General features: G+C 34.7%; 1 protein-coding gene across 9 annotated transcripts in view; it reads left to right on the forward strand.

Moving 5' to 3' along the window:
* Positions 1-22,151, forward strand: part of GRIK2 (glutamate ionotropic receptor kainate type subunit 2) — a 641,759-nt gene that overhangs the window by 303,539 nt on the left and 316,069 nt on the right. The window lies entirely within an intron of this gene.

A 22,151-nucleotide genomic window follows, 5' to 3' on the forward strand; every position in this document is an offset into this window, starting at 1 on the left:
TTTTTTTCTGTTAAGTCTTTGAAAGTTGGTGTGCATTTGACACTTCACTTATTAGTTCAGACTAGTCACATTTCAAGTTCTCAGTAGCCAAATGTAGCTACTGGCCACCTTATAGGACCAGGTAAGTTTATACTGTACTATTTAACAAATTATAAATGTCTGATATATTCTCATTCAATCTATTTTCTATAGACAAAGTTACTGCTACAATTTAGTAAATAGCCCAGCACTTTGGCAATATTTACATTTCCTAGGTCATTAAAAAGTGTTATTCTAAGGCTTCCCTGGTGGCGCAGTGGTTGAGAGTCTGCCTGCCGATGCAGGGGACACAGGTTCGTGCCCCGGTCCGGGGGAATCCTACATGCCGCAGAGCGGCTGTGCCCGTGAGCCATGGCCGCTGAGCCTGTGCGTCCGGAGCCTGTGCTCCGCGACGGGAGAGGCCGCAGCGGTGAGAGGCCTGCGTACGGCAAAAAAAAGAAAAAAAAAAAAAGTCATTCTAAACGGAAATTTTATAAGCAGAAACATCCTCTATCCTGATGTGTGGAAAAGCTTTTTCTATTATGATTGTAATGTTTCCATTAATTGCTTCAATGGGGCTTCAAAGTATGTTTTTAATGTTGTAGCAAAGTAAAGGAAATTTTTGTGTTTTTCTTCCCTTAAAAGATTTAGTAATACAAATTGAGTGTCTTCATAGAGACTGTGAAGAAATCATAGTTACCCTCTAGGCACCAACCTTCTAATGGAAAGGAAAAAAAAAAAAGACATTTATTTTCTTTTAGTGAGAAAAATAACCTACTAGAATTTGAAAATATCTTATATCCACATTATTGTTTTAAGGAAATAGTATGAGGGGAATTTTACTCCTGTGCATAAAAAGAGATAGTTGACTAGTTCTAGTATTTTAGTTTTACCTTAAGATATATTTGAGAAACTTTATTGGGAGGAAAATACATAAATAACTTAAAAATGAAGATTTTTTTTTCTGAAGTACATCCAGATTAAAAATAAAATACAACCAAGAATAAATTACAAATATTATATTTCATTCCCAGTTTGAAGATGGTGAATCAAACTTTTGGAACCTAATAGACAATGTTATTTTTAAAAATTAAAACATATACTTCCTTTTAAATTGTTATTTTAATCATGTATATATTTCTTCCATATATGCTTTCTAACTCTCTTTACCCTTCCTTAATTTCAAGATGGATATTGTTATTTGTTATTCAGAACCATTACTGAATGGTTTTAGGAAAAGTAAATCAATAGGTATCATGGCAATCTTAATATTTTCATACTCTAAGTCTTCCACTGATACGTCCAAGGATTAGTGTGCCCTTTTATATATCAGAATCACAAAAATTATCCAGCCTTACTTGGGTACTGTGTGTATTTCAGTATGATTCCTATATGACTCTACATGTCATCCCTTGAAACTTCTAGTAAGTTAAGTAGACTATTGAAAGAGATAAATACGAAGGAAGATATATTAATTTCCTATCTAGGAAGGCAGGGGCTCTTGGAAAGAATTAACCTTCATAAAATGGATCAAAAAAGACAAAAATCAGTTATATTTCTGTATACTAGGAAAGAATAATCTGCAATTTATTAAAATGTATAATTTTTAAAAATAAATAAAATTTATTTTCTAAAATAACAACAACAAAAAACCCAGCTATGTGTCTACACTAATGCTAAATGCTTTGCATGCATCATTCCATTTAATCCTCAGAACAACTCACTGAGTTGGTACTATTATTATTCCCATTTTACAGATAGAAATATAGGACCTCAAGTGGTTAACTAACATTCCAATCTCACACAGTAAATGTCAGAATTTTAAATTGAACCTGAGTCTTTCTGTTATCCAAATTTGAACTCTTAGTCGTTATTTTTACCTTCCCCCATTAGCCACATAATTACTCCAAGTCCCAGTATTTACAATTATGGAGCACACAGGCCACTAGACAAGATGAGGACCTCAAAGTCAACCAAGTGTTTGGACTCTTTTCTTGGCTTTCCTAAACATATTCTTCTCAAAAAGGTATATGCACACTAAAAAGAAAAAAAAAAAAAAAAAAGACGAGGTGTTAGGATGAATGCAGGTTTAGGTTTTTTCTTTCTAGCCATGAGTCCAGTCCTCAATCCTGCCCTTCTTCTGAACTGACAAGTGATTTAGTGGGAGTGGATAAGTGATAGAACAAAAATGCACTGATGAGAAAATGATTAGCCTATTTATTGAAAATTCTGGGCATTGTGTATAGACCATAGATTTTGAAATCTTTAGAAGAATTTTTAATGCCAACACTCTTCTCTTTGTTATAGTCATGAAATACTTTTCAAATAGATCTTAAATAAGAAAAAGAAAAGAGTATGAGGGATAATTACCTCTTTATTTATATATCTTTATTTGAGTTACTGCAAAATATGAAAACCACCAGAAGACTTACATGAGAACATTTTTAAAATGAATGACTTCATTTTTAAAATGAAGATAAATTTCCTTGTATGAGCACTTTTTGAATAGTTCTTATCTAAAAATGTGTGCCAGCTATTTATTTTATTATATTTATAAATAGAGCATGGAATACAAAATATTTTAGAAGTAGACATAAAGTTTGCCATTCAAATAAAGATTTCTTTTAAAATGGATGCAGATTGATGACTTTTTTACAATTTTCCAAAAGGAAAACTGATAATATCTTTTAAAATATTTCATTGGATAACATTATATAATGATATAAATGATTATATATAAAATATTTTATTATATAAATTAATTATTAATTATAAAATAGTGCATGATTATTATAAAATAAAACCAGTATGAGATCTGTTTAAAAATATTGGTATATTTATGCCTTGTATGACTATTCTTTTTCTTTTCCACTTAAGATTAGATTGTAAGCATTTTCCCAGTTACTAAATGTTTAGGAAAAGAAATTAATTATTTAAAGAAATTTTAGAAAATTTAGAAAATATTAGAAAATTTAGAAAGTATATATATATATTTCCGCCATGAATGAAGTAAGGAAGTTAAGAGGATTCTAGTTAGAAAAGAAAATAATTATAGCCTGGCATTGTAGAGTTGGCAACATTCCCTTTAGTCAATTCATGAGATCTCAGTGTTTATATATCCCTTGTTCTTTTTTCTCCCTATGGTCCCATTAAGAAATGGGATTATCAGCAAAGTCCCTAGTACTTGGAGCAAGACCTATTATCAGTATCATAGTCATTTGTCACTATGTAAGATCACAGTGCTTAGATTTTCACATTATTTCTTTATGTTTAAGCTATAAAAAGAAACAATGAATTGGATTAATAAAAATTTTCCTGGTTGAGTTAGCACCTAGGCTAAGTGTTTATCTGTTAAATGACTACTGAATACAAGACCATTTCTGCCATAATTGTAGTTCCTTCTTCTATGGTCTGGGAACATCATATTAAAGATATTAATGCTAGTGGCTCAGTAAAATTCTTATCTTCATTTGGTATAAACCCAACCAGGAAACCAAGTCACACAATACATCCAAACCTGATCTCACTAAGAAGGAAGGAAGAAAGGAAGTCTGACCCTCTTCCTTCACACATACGGGTTTTGTTTTTAACTCATATCACCTTTCTCGCTCTTTCCCCCATGCCCACACACTGCCATCCAGGTAGTACTCTAAATGCCTCCCTAGACATGAGCCCTTATTATAAAACCCTTTCCCTACTATGCATTCTTTATTAATTATTCACATATTTCCATGCCCCTGGGAGTGGGGAGGCCCCCTTTAGTGAACATCATCACTGTCCTTTACCACGTGATCAGAAGGCATTTCTCCCCATCCTCTGACCAGGCATCTACTTTCCTCAGGCACCGTTAACTATAGGGTGGGAATTCACTTTTTTGAATCCATCAGCGTTTGACAATGGTTACATTTATTATTGACTTATTGAGTTTGCAACAATCTCAATTCAACAGAATGAAATCAAGTAGAAACACCTCAAGGTAAATTTTAAGTTCAGCTATATCCTGGGACTCCTTCCCAGTGCTCCCATTATGTCATGCATCTTAATGCTAATGGACCTGTAATCCGTTTGGTATTTTACAAATACCATTTTTTCTTATGTTGTTATATAATATCACATATATTCCTTGACAATGTAAATTTGCAACACAAATCAATAATGACTGTTGGTTGGCTCTTTCATTCGAATTACTTTAGGGAGATTACCGTTTTTGGAAATTTAAACTCTTCGAGACTTACTGCTCTCTCCATTTCCTTTCTCCTCTCTTCATATCCATCCAACGATCATCAAACACTGTCAAATCTACTGTATCAATATCTTGCTTAACTACATTCTTCTTTCCACCCCCAGAGCTATGCCTTGGTTAAGGACCCCATGGACCCCATGGTCTCTCCCCTGGCTGTTGCAATAGTCTCCTCACTGAATTCCCACTCCTAACATCTCTCCTACACTTACCGTTTTCCTACCATGAGCTTACCAAAACATACTGATGACTCCTTGTCATTGAAATTTTAGCTCATTTGTCAAGCCTGCAAGGCCTTCCATGATCTGGCTCCTGCTACTTCTCCAGCCTCATATTTGCCTGCTCCCTGCTCTTTTAAGCCACCCATCTCTCCATCTCACCCTGGCTGAGTCAGCAGTACAGATGCACCTCCTCATTTCAGCGCAGGATGTTCCCATTGTCTGAACCACTTACCCCTGTTTGAATGTCTGGCATATTCCTACTCGTGCTATGATTTTCAGGACTTATGTACCTTTCCCATGAATTTGCTGAGTCCTCCAGACATTTTACATGTGTGTACCTTTTATTTATGCACTTTATATATAACTCCATGTTAAAGTTTAACTCTGGGACTTTTGTTTGTCTTCACACCCCTTTCTCAATAGATTGTAAGCTCTTTTGAGGCAAGAAGCAGGTTTTGTCATTCTTGAAGGCCCTGGACCTAGTTCAGTGCCTGATGCAAACAAAGTAGGGGCTCATCATGATGGAGTGACTGCCTGATTGAATAAATGTGTGTGTTAATTTATTTTAATCATGCTGCATCTGTGTTCTAATCACTAGGCCTTCTCATTTTCCCAAATATATTCTGGGGAGCTTTTTTTATTTACCTACTTGTATTTTATTATCAAGATATCTAATCACTTAGCAAATACAATTAGGCTAGTCTCAATTCTTTGTTAGAAAAATACCTTAAAAGATAAAAACTTAGAAATGCTTTTGATTAAATAGGGAAAGTTTAGCGAGTTAGAGGAGTAGTTCCCATTCTCTTTTGCAAAAGAAGGGATAATGTTTATAAGGGAGGTGAGTCTTTAAGTGTTTAAGTTCCAGTGTCCTCCTAACATTTATTTATAACAACAGACCATGGCCCATAAACTTTATAATTTCTTTCCTCATTTGATTAACTTAAATTAAAAGATAACATCTAGTATATACATTCCCAGCAGGGAGTTAGCTCATGTACTAAAGGGGCACAGTGATCACTCTGCTACTGTACAAAGATTTACCTTTAGAAAAGTCAATGAAAATAGAACCATAGAGAAATAAAGTAGGACCAGGCAAGGCTGTCTTTTGCTGCTAGAACTACAAGTTTGCCTTAGCTGCTGCCTGCCTGTCTTAATTAGCTGGAGCCATTTTATTTGATTCAGTTGAAATGAGAATAAAAATAAGACTTTGCCAGACAATGGGTCAAACTAACTTGCCATTTTTTAATCAATAAAGGCATTTTGAAGAAGGTGGTTTTATTTCATGTGCCACTAAAACATCAAAAGTATAAAAAGTAACAAAATAATGAATTATCCTTTCTTTGATCGATTTTACTCATGAGTATGTTGTACACATTACTCTGAATTTTATACCAGGCACTCAGGATTTGGTAATGAAGTCAGTACCTCTGTTTCCTCACAGAAGTTAGGGAATTGACAAAATCAAGAAGACAGTGAATGTCTTACTGATCACATCTCACATCTTTGTCAGTACAAAAGTCATATTCAAACTTTAATTTCATTTTAATTTGGTGTTTCTTTGATTGTTCTAGTTCCTAAGTCTTCCTTCAAATTCTTGTTAAAATTCCTTGTTTTCCATGCTGTTTTGTGACAGCAAGGACAAATATATATTTACCAGGGGCTTTACATAACTTCTTGGTATTCGGCTGAAAATGTATAACATTTCACAAAATTTATTCACATAATTGCTACTTTTATTCTTATCTTTACCACAGAAGAAATATTTTGGGGTCTGTATTATAATCAAATATGGCAGAAATATTTGCATAAGATGTTTCAGGGTATATAATGAAGTCATAAGCACAACATTCCTTACATTTGTATATGATTGATTTAATGAATAGTAAAAGGACATGGAGTATGTGGCATGAATAACAGAATGGCACTGTATTTCTTCACTTTACCTACCTATTAATCTTCCTTGATGTACTAAGCTGCAAGTTGAATCTGAATATAAATAATTGAGATGACCTAACAACCTCCATGTTTCTGTAACTTGGAGCATTCCATCTAAATGCCTTTGCTCATTGGCAGATTAAGCAATCAGCATTTATCTAAAGCTGATAAAAAGATGGAATTTCCATTTTAAGTAACTGTTTCTTACATGAAAGATGACAATTGCATTGAAACATTTCCTTCATAATCGTGTGGTTTTTTGAGGTCAATTTTAAAACTTTTCATTTGGAAAAAGTAAGGTTGAATCAAAAGACATTTTTTACCCCTTCTACCCTGAAAATCAAAATTTATCTTTAAAGCATTGATCTCAGATCATGAAATAAAAACCTGTAAAGAATTAATACATTTCTGCTCACAATTTTCCTCAGCTTCTTATATATTTAATAGCTACATAGTTACATATGTATGTAGCCAATCCAAGATGGTATGAGGAAGTCTAGGTAGATGAAAATTTGTGTTATTTAGGAAGCAGGGCCCCTCAAGTGACAGTCAATGACAAGGACACCTAGAGAAGATGATGCCAATGCTCTGGCAAGAAAGCAAAGTTCAACATTGCAGAGTCTAGGAATTAGCAACGTTCTGAGATTTAGGACTCCACATCTGTACTGAGCATCAAGATAGAATTGGTAAGAGTAAGCGACGAAGGTAACCTTGAAAAAGCAAAATGTCAAGCAGGCAGTAGAGGTAAAGAGTCATCAAACTTGGGAAAGCAAATACAGTGCCCAATACAAAGGGAATACAAGGTGATTAAGAAAATAAACAATGGATTCTTTTACTGGAGCTGGCACTCAGGTTAGAATGGGGCTAATGGCAACTTTGACATAATGTTCAATGTCCTGGATTAGAGGAATAGATTGGAAAACAGTGGGAGATAAAGCTGGGATAAAATTTTTACATATCAATTAATAGATTATTATAAATGTGCAATATTTACCATATAGGAATTCAGAATAAAGTCAGCTTGAAATTGCTGGACTTATTATTGGTTGGAATTATTTAAAAACAGAAAGTAAGAGATGACATTGTGGCCTATAAATAACAAGAAAAAAATATTATTACTCAGATATATATTCCTAATAAACAACAGAAAAGTTCTGGTGAAGGAAGGTTAACATTTGCTATAAACAATAGTACTTTCTCTTCATTGGATCTATTTCTAAAATAGAAAGAAAGAATGGATCTATTTACAAAATGTACAAAACATGTTTTCTGGCTATTCTGCTTTCAGAGTAAAATACTCAGAGCTAAGCTGCATTCTGTAATTGGGAATAGGATGCAGAATGAGAGGAAGTAGACTAGTCATAATTACTATCAAAACTGTATGTTTTCCTGTATTAGTCCATTTTTATTCATAAGTTTAGGAACTTATTTTAGGCATTTTATTTTTTATTTCCATAATTTTGGAATTTATTTCCAACAGATTGTTGAAATATAATACCAGATAAAAGATATCTTGGCCTTACTAAGTCCTTAAATAAAATAAATTTTAAAAATAATAAATAGTATTGTAAATTTTCATTTATGTATTTTATATAAAAGGAAATAATATAAAACATATATTTATGATCTATATAAATTCCTATTACTTTAGCTGCTGTTGTGAGTAATAAGCTATTTACTAAAAAGACAGTGGTACTGGCTACAATACTAATAGTATAATTAGCATTTATAATATATGATCTCAAGTACTAAATATGTATAAGAGTTTGACAGATTTTTATTATTAAACATAACTATAAAATACTTATTTATAAACACATACATTTAACTATAGATTTTATTAATTTTGGACTCAATACTTCTGCCAAATTTTAACAAATTTTCCCTCTTCCATACTGTGATTTATAACAAACAAATTGCAGCTTTCTTTTGTCATGCTAAATTTCAGAAGAATTTTATTTAAAAATTGAGAAAGCTGGAAAATATTTCAAGTAAATCAAGAATTTGATATATAATAAAATTTATATTATATATAATAAACAATTATAACTGATTTTTTCCATGTAAATATATACCACAGTAGATGTTCACTCTTTTTGTTTTTAAATTACCTACCTCTGTATCTTACCAATGCAGAAATTCTCTCACTTATTTGATCCAAAGAATTACCTGACTCTGTTCTTAGAAATAGGAGCATACACATATATTAAGTGTGTATATTAAGGACCCTAGGATATATAGGAGTCCTAGGAAGTTTGATCCAAGCAATGACTCTCTATATAAACTCTGAATCTAGTTCCTATTGCATGTTACCATTTGTATTGACAATCTCTATTACAAAATAACCTAATTGTGAAATGTATTTAATGTGTACTATATCTTAGAGCTATTATTGCCTTGTAACAACATCATGGGGGCAGTTGTAATCCTCATTTTATAGACGCAGACACATAGAATAGGCAAATTATATATAAAGGAAGATCCCTGGACTATAGTCAGAAGCATATAAAAGGATCCTTAAGCATCCAAAGGTAAAAGTTAAGCATGATTAATTCAAAACCAGCAAAAAATGTTACATGTATTGCTTCTTCTTCAACTTTAATATATAGAGTTTTACACCAATTTTGGGTGAGGTGGTGAGTAGTTGGTCTACCAAACCCTTTTATTTCCTTCCCAGATTAAACCAATAAATAGGGAATACAAGCCAGCATCTGAATCCCATTTCCAATCCTTTCTAATGCTGTTTCTTTAAGCAGGTTATTTAATTAACCTCTTTGAGCCTCACTTGTCAAATAGAAATAATAAATTTTAGTGTGTTGTCCTACAGATCGAAAGGGATAATGAATTAACATATAAGAATATTGTAAACCTACCTGGCTTTTTATAATTATAAGCTATATTATTGCCTCCTCTTAAAATCTCAGTGCCTTATAAATGTAAAACAAATTTTGATACAGGGCTTATAGCTTAATTAATCCAAACATATTATTTCAGCATCTTTTGTCATCTCTTATATGCAGTAACACTGTAATAGATATGTAGTATGTGTGTGTGTTTGTGTGTGTGTGTGTTGGATGGTTAATTGATATAGAAACCTTGAAAAGCATTCACACAGAATCTGCTTAGTACTAGAATCTAATAGTCTTCTTTAAAAGTGAGCCCAATCTCAATAATTTGAAATGTGCTATTAGAATGACGTATCCCTATTTAACAGATTTTTTTTCTCTTTTTTTTTAACATCTTTATTGGAGTATAATTGCTTTACAATGGTGTGTTAGTTTCTGCTGTATAACAAAGTGAATCAGCTATACATATACATATATCCCCATATCTCCTCCCTCTTGCTTCTCCCTCCCACCCTCCCTATCCCACCCCTCCAGGTGGTCACAAAGCACCGAGCTGATCCCCCTGTGTTATGCGGCTGCTTCCCACTAGCTATCTATTTTACATTTGGTAGTGCATATATGTCCATGCCACTCTCTCACTTCATCCCAGCTTACCCTTCCCTCTCCATCTAGTTAGAAGTTTGTGAAATTGTATGTGCCATTTATTTTTTCTCAATGTTAGGTAACTTCCTCTTTAGGTTAAGAAGATGGCTTGTTGCACACAGAATTATAGGATGGATTTTTACTTGAGTTTTTTTTTTTTATGCCACTTACAGAAGACTATAAAATCTATTCTATTTTCATCTTAGAACAAGAATTTTGGAATCAGAATCATCTGTCTGTTGAAACCAAGGTCTGCTTAGTACTTCTTTTATAAACTTCTAATTATTTAGCATCTTTGAGCCTCAATTACCTCATCTATTTAAAGGAAATAGTAATGCCTACATCATAGAGTCACTATGAAGATTAAATACATAACTTTTATACTGCTCAAAGACTGTGTCTGGCACATAGTAAATCCTCCAAAAATGGTATTTGTTTACTTCAAGGCAAATACCATTTCTGTGCTTTAATGTAAGTGCTATTTCTGTTCAGGGTAAAAGTTCATCATTCTCAAAGAGTCATTTGATTTCCTGCTTGTACAAGTGTAACAATTGAATTAGGATGCAACTATGTAAATACTACTTTTAAAAAAAATGTCAAGAGTAGGTAGCTGCTTACTTTGATGCTCTGGATGAGATTAAGTGAATGAGTGACATGAATCATCACTAGTTTTACTACCAAATTGTTGATGTTCATCTTATCACACTGATACCTAAGTAATTGTGTTTACATTAGAAAGACAATTTTTTTAAAAAAGTGTAGCCTATACAGTTTTGTGATATAAAAGCCTAAGAAACAGTCTAGGATCTACTCTGATGCACTAATTTCCAAGATATGCTTGGCCAATACTCTTTAAATCAACATTAATAAATCAAAAGAATATTTCAGACAAAATGAAATGACGAGTTTTAGGGTGAATTTGCCTAAGGGATATTAGGAATTCTCTTGCTTTATTATGCAGAGAGGAAATATTATGTTGATCTTTCATTTGCCTTTCGAAAAGAATTCATAAATATTTTATTCATTAATCTTCAGAATACCCTGTGACCAAATTGAACCAGAAGGGAAAAGTAAGTTGTTAAACAGAACAGATGTTGAAATGTTATTTCAATGAAGGAAATCAGTCCTTCATGAAAAATTCCTGTATATTGTTACTCATTAATACATTCTCCAAATAGTTCTTGCACACCTACTATATGCAATCTGTGTTAATATATCATGTGGATGATGAAAATATATATATATACATATTATATATTACATGATGTCTGCACCTGAAGAATTATCAGTTAAGTAAGGAAAGTAAAACATTGCCTTAAATAATAATAATAAAAAAAAATGCTGACCTGTAATAAGGAATATATTTAGAAAATAGTGTGTTTGGCTGGGAGTTTATCCACCTTTTGTTAAGGATGTAATTACAACTTCACATAAAATTGAGAATGGTTACGTGCCCAAGTTAACAGGAAAAACAGTTCCCTTTCTTTGTAGTTCCTTCACTGGACATTGTAAAAAATCCACCATCCTGTGATAAATGCAAGAAACTCAGAGATTTGATCAGGTTGATCAGGCCAATTGACGGAGCCATAGGCTCCACTGTAAGATGCTCTACTCAGATGTGCCCTGTTGAAGCTGGAGAATTCCATGGCTGCTACCCAGTTTGAAGAACTCCAGAAAGTAGTACCACAGTTCTGGAGCTGCTGCCATACTTAGGGTCCTGGTAGTTCTTCTGAAAACATGGCTGGCAAATGGTCATCTCCATCCACTCATGCCTCTATTGCCTCTGGTGTTAGGGGCCATTTGCCAATTATCTCTCCACATCCTGTCTAATCACTCTGGAACAAGGGCTCCACTGGAGCAAGGGCTCAAGTTCAACTTGGCCTAGATTCCCACTATTTCAGCTTTCAGCGTTGCAGTTATTTAACTCTTTAGTTTACACAATAAGCATGCACCTGGGAGCCTGCCCGTATTGCCAGAATGACTGAGTTGACAGCCCCTGTCAGTAGTCACAGGCTGTTTGCAGACCCAGCCCTCCGCAGTGCTCTCAGGCCTTGTCTAGACTGGGGCCTCTCTCAGCTAGGAGTGTTTCCTCACATTTGACGGCACTTGGACAGCCTCCGGTCCCTCAGAGGGGTTCTGGTTTGGGGTCTTGATTGTTTTTCTCTTAGGAGTTTCCTTGACTCTTTTGCAAATGTACTTCCTTCCTTCCCAGCAACTTTCAAGCCCCTGGTAATGTTAAGGAATGGAGAAAAGAGTGGTCTCTGTAAAACCAAATGCACAGTTGCTATGGCTACCACAGAGCGGTGCAGAGTGGACTTTCATCTACTTAAATACATTTTTTAAAAAGGTCACACAATGGATCTACTCAGAACCAGAAAATCTACACCAAGAGAATTTGATGTTTCTATCTTTCAACTTGGAGCTAAATTAATAATAAACATAATAATTATTATTATTATTTTAATTAGTATTATTTTTCCATCATGACCAAGTACTGGACGCCCCTGCTACTTTGTTGTAAGAATTTGTAACAGTGGTGTGTTTGGGAAGTTTGGTGGGATTGGAAAGGGAGGTTGGGGGAAGGTAGTGCTTGAACTGGATCTTGAATGTGAATTTGAACACAAAGAACTTTTTTTTTTTTTTTTGGCGGTACGCGGGCCTCTCACTTGATAGCACGAGCTATCAAGTTAGAAAGGTCTGGACTTAAAGCTCAGCCTCCATCTGAGCTGAATGTCCTGGGACAACATACTAAACATATTTGAGCCTCAGTTCCATCATCTGTAAAGTGAGAAATAATGCTCATCTTGCATCATTTTGGTAAGAATTAGAGACAGTGTGAGGCAAGCACATCTTTATACAATTACCACAAGCCGCATAATGTTTAGCAAAGAGTGGACACACAGTAAATGGTCAATAGTACTTTTATTGCACATTCCTATTTTAAAACATTTAGTGGCTTCCCATTCTCTTCTTCCAACATGACTTTCCTGCTCTCATCTAGTCTTATCAAAATGCTATTTGTGGGGCTTCCCTGGTGGCGCAGTGGTTGAGAGGCCGCCTGCCGATGCAGGGGACATGGGTTCGTGCCCCGGTCCGGGAAGTTCCCACATGCCGCGGAGCGGCTGGGCCCGTGAGCCATGGCCACTGAGCCTGCGCGTCCGGAGCCTTGCTCAGCAACGGGAGAGGCCACAACAGTGAGAGGCCCGCGTACCGCAAGAAAAAAAAAAAAAAGAAAAATGGGGCTGTCTGGAGGAGGTGGTGGTGGCTTGGAAAGGGAATGGCATTGCTTACAGACACATAGAATTTAAGATGATGAGAGAAGGACCTGGCAAAAAGTTGTAAGCTGCAATACTGTTTCTCATTGCAGTAATGCCTCAGTTTCTTTTTCAGAAAGAGGGGGAAACATCCTAGTTCTATGGGTATATGTTGCAACCCAAAGAAAGGGATCTAGCCAGCTTGTTTGGCCACCTCGACTAAGCAACCCTGGAAGTGAGAAAATTTAAGTCATATTGAATATCAGTAAAGAATTACTACATCTTTTAGTGCCTTTGTTTCTCAGTAGTCCAGCCAGAACAGCCTAAGGCTCTACAGCCAATGTGTCTCGGCTCTTAGGAATGTGCCTTGGGAGAAGAGATGTTAATTTGAATTCTGGTCCTGGCTTTCCAGGAAAATATTACCCCTGTTAAATGTTGCCTTTAAAAATCAACTTTTCAGACTCTATTCTCAGCTTTTAAATATTTATTCCTCTCTCCAAGTCCTTTACTTTATCAAAAGGAAAAGGGAAATGAATAAGTGATAAATTAAAGACTGTGAAATACCTCTAAAATATGAACTTCTCTAGCCCCTAAGGCAGGTGCACATGAATTTAACTGACAAAAATCATGCCCAGTTTTCCAGATTTGAGAGCCTGCTACACTAAAATTTAAGAAAATTTTAAGTAAATTTGAAACAATCAAAATCACAATAAGGTAAATACAGATGTTACTCATTTGTTCACTTTTAAAAGCATCATGAATATTTTGAATATTTAATATTATTTAAATTTTTTGAATAGATTATGCATACTGTAAAAAATTTGTAAACTTAAAAAATATATATGAATGAAAAGTAAAATATCCTGTTCATTAACACACCAAGCAAAGAGAATGGCAACCAACATTTTAGGGATGGGAAGCTCTCTTAACTTACCTTCCCTTAACTGATTCATGGGAGTAACCAAAGCTCTCTATCTGTTGGCTAAAATAAACTGATGTCCATAGCAGCCTGGAAACTCACCACTAGTAGGCTACCCTATCATGCTTCTGTATTTTGCTCCCACAGTTGGGTATTCTTAAAAAAGGTCATTAGTGTTTCTTCCAAAACCAGTTTATGCTTGTTCTACTTATTAATGACATAATTCAATTAAATATTACCTCAAATAATAAAATACAAGAGCACTTTCAATTAAAAGAAACCAAAACTGGAAATCATGGATATCCATCCATCTTATTTGGGGTTTATGCAAAACAGAAGAGGGATTCCAATCAAGAGACTGATGAAAAGGGTGTCAGCTCTACATCAGTATATTAGGGATAAATTTACAGTTAGATGTTTTACATTAAAATGAATTTTAAAGTATATATTTAAGTATATATTTAATCAAGCATCTTAATTAACTGGCTAAATATTAGCTTTGTTTGCTTTGGAAAACAGGTCATCCCTGTAGTTATTTCTTAATTTTTCTACACACTTGCACATATTATTAGAAATAAGATCATACGGTATATGTTTGCATGATGTTTTCTTAAAGTTGAACTAATATTTATTTAAAATCTGCTGTGTGTGAGGCACTGTTATTGGCATAGGGATAGAGTGATAAACTAGCTAAAGATGAAGTTTACCTTCTATTTGGCAAAGAGGAGAATAAATGAAACAAGTTAGGGGAAGGGGACAGAGAATGATGAGGGGTGGGGAGGGCTCTTTAGCTAGGGTGTTGGAAGGAGATGATGTGTGGGATAGGCCTAAATAATGAGAAACATGGAGCCAGGCAAAGATTTCTGAGAAGCGCATCCTAGGCAGAAGGAAAAACAAGTGCAAACTCCTTGAGATGGGAACAGCAAGTTGTATCTGAGGGAAAGAAAGGTGACCTCTCAGTGTGCTGGATGATTTAGAGAAAGAGGGGCAATGATAGAAGTTTGGAGAAGTGGTCATGACACATAGCATTTAGGTCATTGAAGGACAAGGGAATTTGGATTTTGATCTAATTGCAGTGGAAGCCCTGGAGGACTTCAGTGAGGGGAAGGCTATAATATGATTCAGGCACTGAGAAGATGCCTGTGGCTTCTGTGTGTCATTCAAGGGGGATGAGTTAGACAGCTGTTTTAGTAATGCTGATGAAAAATACTGATGACTTGGACTCAGGTTTTAGCCATGGAGCTAAAAGTGATGGAATTTGAGATATAATATGGAGTGATGTGAACAGGACTCATTAATCGGTAAACCAAGGGAAGTGAGTAAGGTAAGGAGGAAGCAGCACCTGCTGTCAGTGTCTTACCGATATGCCTCCGACTTTATGGTTCAGGGTACCCAGAAGACTTGTAGCTGCCAGTACCTGCTTCTCTGTGTCTAAGGACTTTTTCCAGAAAGAAGCTCTGCTCATATGTCTAGCAGGCTAGGAGTACTGGGTGGTTACTCCCCTCCCCTATAGCCCAAAGAAGCCCTTAACCAGTGAGAATGAATGTATAAATAGCCCAGCTCTCTCAGTCTTGGAGCGAGATAATTCTGAGATGTATCCTTTATATAATTTCTCAAAATGTACCTGTGAGATCGAGCTCCATTTACACATACGGTAGCTGGCTTACCTGCCACTTATTAGTTGCTTTCCCTTCCCTACATCACTTCTTCCCTTCCTTACTGGTGGTCTCTACAACTCCCAAGTAAGCATTTTCTGCTGAATCCTTGTCTCAGAGTGTGTCTGTGGGAACCCAGACTGAGACAGAGGACTTCTAGGTTTTGAAAGTCTGAGGAAGTTGATGGAAATGGGGCCATATACTGAAAATGGAGAAGAAGAGTTAAAAAGCTGATTTGGGGGTGAAAAATCAGAATACCCTTTGATGCACTGTATGAATTATTCATTAGATATTCAAGTGATATTTTTTGTTCAATATTGTATTGGTTGTACGTTAACAGTGTCAGACACATAATATGCACTCAATAAATATTTGTTAAATGAAGGAAAGAATTATTTGGGGGAATACATGATTTTGGAATGGCAGATGTTTTATGAAGCTAAAACTTAGGTGAAAGGTCAGGATTGGAGTACCGATTTGTGAGTCAGCAAGCATAAATAATATATAAAGCCAAGGGACTGGATAAGATCATCTAGGAACATAATGTGGACAGAGAGGAGAAGAGTGCCAAGGACTGACCTGAAAAGTAAGGAGCCAGCAAAGATGATTGGAGAGAGGTGTGCAGTAAGGTAGAAGGAAAACAGAGAAGAACCTGATTTTGTGGAAGCCTAGAGAAGGAAACATTCTGAGAATGACAATGGTCAGTTGTGTCAAATCATGTTACTCACACCGTTCAAGTACAGCAAGGTTAGAGAGTTGGTCATTAGATGAAATACATATGTACTCGTCTTTGCAAATGGGTAATGGACTTAACTGGCCACTAGTTACTGGGAAATTTTCTTTTAATGTCCATCTCTTTTTATAATAGAACAGTGTTACCTTAGAGGGAATAGAAAAATCTTTAGAAACAGATTTTATAGAAAGATCTTTATAAAACAGAACTAGTAACAGTTAATGTAAGAATTTGCTGTTTTCATATGCTGCCAATGTAAGACAGCAGTCATTTATGATTGCCAACAAATGACAAAGTTAAATGTAGTAAAAAAAATATTTTGCATATCAATTAGTTTTACCATCTACTTTGATTCTCTTTAAATATTAAATATTAAATATTGAATATACAGTTCTTTAAACTGCATTGTTTCTGTTTCTTTAATGAGTTATTTAAACTAAATTATTTAAGAAGTACAATAATAAATAGGAAATCAACAGGGTTAGGAAATATATAAGGAGACGTGCAGAATTCTAATCTTCTTGCTGGTGTTGTATTCAGTATTTTGCCTTCATCAAAACGTACCCACAGGAACACAGCTGGACAGAATATCTTTCTGTGATCTTTAGTAACTCTGTAGTGCCCCATAAATGACTCAGCTACAATCAGTGAATGCGCTTCAGGCCTTGATTTTTGTTTTTAGTTCAAAGATGAACACCATGAAGACACCACGCAGAGAGAGTTGTCATGTGTTGTTTCAGATCTTCTTTAGTAAAAGCTGAATTTTCTTGTTTTTGTTCTACCAAATATCTTCTATGCATATGATAGTTAAAAAAATAATAAATCATTTTTGAATATACTAGAGACTATTAACCAGAACATGATAACATTAAAGTAGGTGTCCCCACCCTCTAAAAACATAATACCACCCCAACACTTGTCTGTCAGCATATTTATCGTTCAAAAATTTTATTTTCTCATATTGTTGTATATTTGCAAACATCTACCTATACTACACAGAACATTAGTTTTTAATTTTATAATTAAAATATATCAAATATTGTATCTGTTTTGGTCCTCTATGAAGCAAATGCCAAGATATGATTAGATGTACAAGAGACTTATTGGTAGATATGCCAGTAAAGGATAAAGAGGGAGGAAGTTAGAATATTTGGAGAGTCTTCAGACCGAGATGCAGGTCTGAAACTTGAAAGGAGACAGGGAAGTTAGGATTGGATAGGAAGAACTTCAGACTGCAACGCAGAAACTCTTAGCTGTGCTGAAGGGGATTTCTTTAGCCAGAGCTTCCCTCTGGATTAACTTTGCATCATGCAGGAAAGGCATGGTTCTATGAAGCATGCCAAGCTCAGCCTTTGGCTGTGAGCAGCCCAGCAGAAATATGTTTTAGTGAACACAGTGGTGCATACAAAGGCGCAGAAGCTGAAGGCTGTTAATCAGCTCCGTTCCCTGTAGCAGTTTGTCTTGAAGGAAGATTTGAGCAAGGGATCTCCACGGCCATTACACATACAGATATTGAGCCTTTTAGTGGAGTTATTGTCAAAGGGATATATAGATTTTCTTTCTTGTTTTCCTTAGTTTATAATGCCCATCCTAACCAACCATGAGCTATAAGTGTTATCAGGTGAGAGACCAAGGATGGACTGTATAGCTCCATCATGGTCTTAGATTAAAAACAACAACAGTTAAATAAACAAATAAATCTAAAACATATGTCCTGATTATAGGACAGTGTAGGCTTATATATGTTTGCAAATAAATAAACATGTTTTCATTTGACACAATACTGTTAACAAACTAATTCAAAATTGTAAGAAGATTATTATATTTTATTGAGGAATGCCCAGCAGTGTTCAACAAAATAGGGAGGGAAACTTGTAAGTAAGCATGGAGAATAGTACAATCAGATTAGAAGGCACATAGATTTAATAATGAGTTAATTGAGAAGAGCCATATGACTTACAAATGCATTAAATAAATTTAAAGAATTGTGATAGTATCATCCCTCTGAAATGAAAACCCCACAGCACAAAGAAAGATGAATAGGCTCTCCCACTCAGCAAGCCTTGAAAGGTGCTCAACTTACTTTATCTTAATTAATAGGTCATAATTTAGTCTTTGATTCACAAAAAAATCACAAAGATTGCAGTATTCCTAGATTATAATTTATTATAGTTATTTTTAACTTAGTTATCATTATGCAGTTATGTTTTTTAAAATTCAATAATAAGTTATAGTGAGTATTGATTATGTGTCAGGCATTGTCCTGTCCTGGGAACTGCCGATACACAAGGAAAGCAAATCAGGTGTTATCCCTTCCCTTGTTGGTTAATTGAAGTTTCATTCATCCACCCACTGGACAAATAAAATATATGTTTTCCTATTGTTCTTCTACACACTGGAGGTACTGCAATAAGTAGACAAAACAGACAAAATAAATTAATGAATAACTACATAAATATGTCCCCAAATAGAACTAACAATTGTGTAATATCCCTTTGTAGATAGAATCTTTTATTCTGTATTTAACACTACTAAATTCTTTAATAGAGTTTATTGTAGATCCTACAACACAGAACCCAACTTGAGATATAGGATGTTTAAAAGTCAATAAAAGTCTCAATAAAAAAGTAAAAGACAATGGAATTTATTTGAAGAATTCTATTATTGAAAAATAAACTGAAATAAGCATAATCCAACATTTCTTACTTTGCAATTGTATCTTTAAAATATACCTTAATTTTTTTCTGATGAAGATTATTATTTAAAGAAATTAATATATAAATTGGGTAGTACAAATCTTCAAAGATAGTTCCATTAACAGGTTGATATATATTCTTCAATAATTTATAGCTGTAAACCCACCCACAAATATATTTTTCACATTAATTTCACTATACATGGTGTTCAGTAACTTTGCTTTTTCATCTAATATTTATGAATTCATTGTCCTTTTTTTTTCTTTTACTTCCCTTATCTTTCTTAATTACTAGTGTCTAAATGTATAGGTATATAATTTACTGATAATATTTAGGTTGTTTCCAGTTATTTAATAAACATTCCTATGGAAAATATAAATCTCCATAAACATTTTTATTACTTCCTTAGGATAAATTCTTAACAATGGTACACTTGATCAAATATGTGCATGTTTTAAATTTTGATGTGTATTTCCGGATAACTCTTCAAACCTCATATAATAGTTTTCCAGTTTTCCTCTGTTGTGGATTGAATTATGTCTCCTAAAAGATATATTGAAGTCTTGACTCCTAGAACCTGTGAATGTGACCTTATTTGGAAATAGAGTCTTTGCAGATGTAATCAGGTTAAGATCAGGTCATTGAGGGTGGGCAGCTATCCTTCGATATGACTGAGGTCCTTGTAAGAAGAGGGAAATTTGAACATAAACACACGTACACACAGAGGAGAACATCACATGAAGAAACTTCTGTTGTTTTAAGCCATCTCAGTTTGTAGTAATTTGTTAAGGCAGCCCTAGTGCATTTGAGAGTGCATTCTTACCCATACTCTCTCCAGCTTACTCTCCAGCTTACTTCTTACTATTTTTTTCCTTTCGTCAGTTAGAAAAGTAAAATTAAAAAGATACCTAATAACTTTTGAATCTACATAAAGCTCATTATCTAGAAGGCAGAGAATTATTATATTATTTATATGTACTTATATTTACACTTTTATTTATCTAGCTGTCTACCAATGAACCTACCTTTAATCCTTCACTTTGTTTTATAAAAGGATTTAAGCAGCTGTTTTCCAATTAGTATAGAAAAAAATGCTATAAATTTGAAGGAAGGGAAATTTTCATTAAATAAATAGGCTTGTGTATTATCCTCTCAGCTGAATAACTGGGCCTTGCAAGGTCTAGGTATGGCTAGAGCCTTAAGCTGATGGCTCTAATAGTGACTGGATTGCAGGGTGAAAACCTTATGTTTGTGATTTCTGGCTAGCCTCTTATCACTTAGCTTCAGGTTTTGGCAAAGACCTAGGATGGCAAAGAGTCATCTGCTATTTCTGTGGGATAGAAAGCAGAGAATTCTTGCCATTAATGTTCAGCTTTGCTCTCATAAGAGTTTGTCTATGCAGCTGAAATATGCAGACTCGGTTCTGGAAGGGAAAGAGCTTCCTGACAGTGTCAATTCAAGGGTGTTCTGGGTTTACCCTTAGCCTCTGGGGCATCATGAGAGGCAAAAATTTCTACAAAACATTCATCAATGCCACTGTCAGAGATAGTTGGTCATAGGCTGATTTGATCAGGATGACATTTATTATGTTTTAAGCATAAGAAGAGCCCCTTGTGGAGTCCTCATTTTGAAGTCTTTTCAAACAGAAAGTATTTAAAATGTCATCTCTTGGGATGATGAGACAGTTGCAGAGTGTGAGACAGTAATGGTGAAATGGAAGAGTAGGGGATTTGCAGTCCTTGCTTTGCTGCTTTCATGCGATGTGTCACTGGAAAGGTGACTTGAACCTCTGTTTTCTCATCAGTCAGATGGGCTTATAAAGTTCACCACAAAAGCTGACTGTGAGGGTCAAATGAGACCACGTTTATGTAAATGTTTTGGGAAAACCTACAGCTAAACATATGTAACATTTTCGTTTGTACTTTGACTAAACTAAAGAGTGATTAAACTTCATGACCTTTAATTGTTTCTTCTCTCTTTTATAAATCTTTGAGTCATACTTAATCTATAGATGAAAGAACAAAATAAAACTCTATAATAACTAAAATTTTGTTTGATTGGAGCTGACTTTAGGCAGAAGAGTATTATCATTGAGGATTGCTCATAGCCCCTCCTATGGCTCACTCATCCTGCCATCCTAGGGTTCCTTACTTTCCATGTGGGTTCATTCTAAGCCTGAGGTCTATATGTTCCACAGGAAACAAACTGATAACCAATATTCTTGAAAAACTATCCTTGCAGATTTGATAGTTGGAAAAACTGTTTAAAGTATAAATCTGCCTTAATTTACCTCTCATTAACCAGGGCTCTCTTTATATACTGCTTGAAAATTGGTAGGCATTTTGACAGTTGAGATGACACTTCAAAACAATTTTGTGACACTTTACCTTCTATTTCTAATGTTAAACCAGGGAGAAATGAAATGCCTCAGTGGCATCACAGATGTAGACTTCAAAGTGAAGGCTCAGCCTTATGAGAATGAGAGCTCTGGTTAGTTGTGAATGGGGAAGATAATTTAAAAGTTCCTGATTATATGCCACTTACTACTCTTAACAATTACCAAAACTCTGAATAGTGTAACTCTTTTAATGAAGATCATAGAGACTTCCAATATCTATTTCCCTACCTAGAAACTGGGTTGAAACATTGGTAAACCATTAATTTATATATTTTAGGAGACCTACTGCTTTCATACTGGGCTATCCACATGTTTATTATAAAGAAACCTTTATATTTTTCTCCCTTTTTGTTATATAAGCAAGTTATCCACCTCTGGCATTTAGCTCAAAATATTTCAGGAGAATACTTCTCTTAGGAGATTATTTACTGTGGTGCAATATTGGATTATTCCTGTTCCTTTACCTCCACATCTATATTTGGTTGATCCCTTCTGTCATCGAGGGCTCATCTTGAGTATCACACTTCCTCTGACATTCCCTGACCATCTTCATTGCAGAAACACTCCCTTCTAATCACTGTAATGTCACCTGCT

Source organism: Stenella coeruleoalba, assembly GCF_951394435.1.
Source record: "Stenella coeruleoalba genome assembly, chromosome: 12".
In the NCBI taxonomy this organism is placed as follows: domain Eukaryota; kingdom Metazoa; phylum Chordata; class Mammalia; order Artiodactyla; family Delphinidae; genus Stenella; species Stenella coeruleoalba.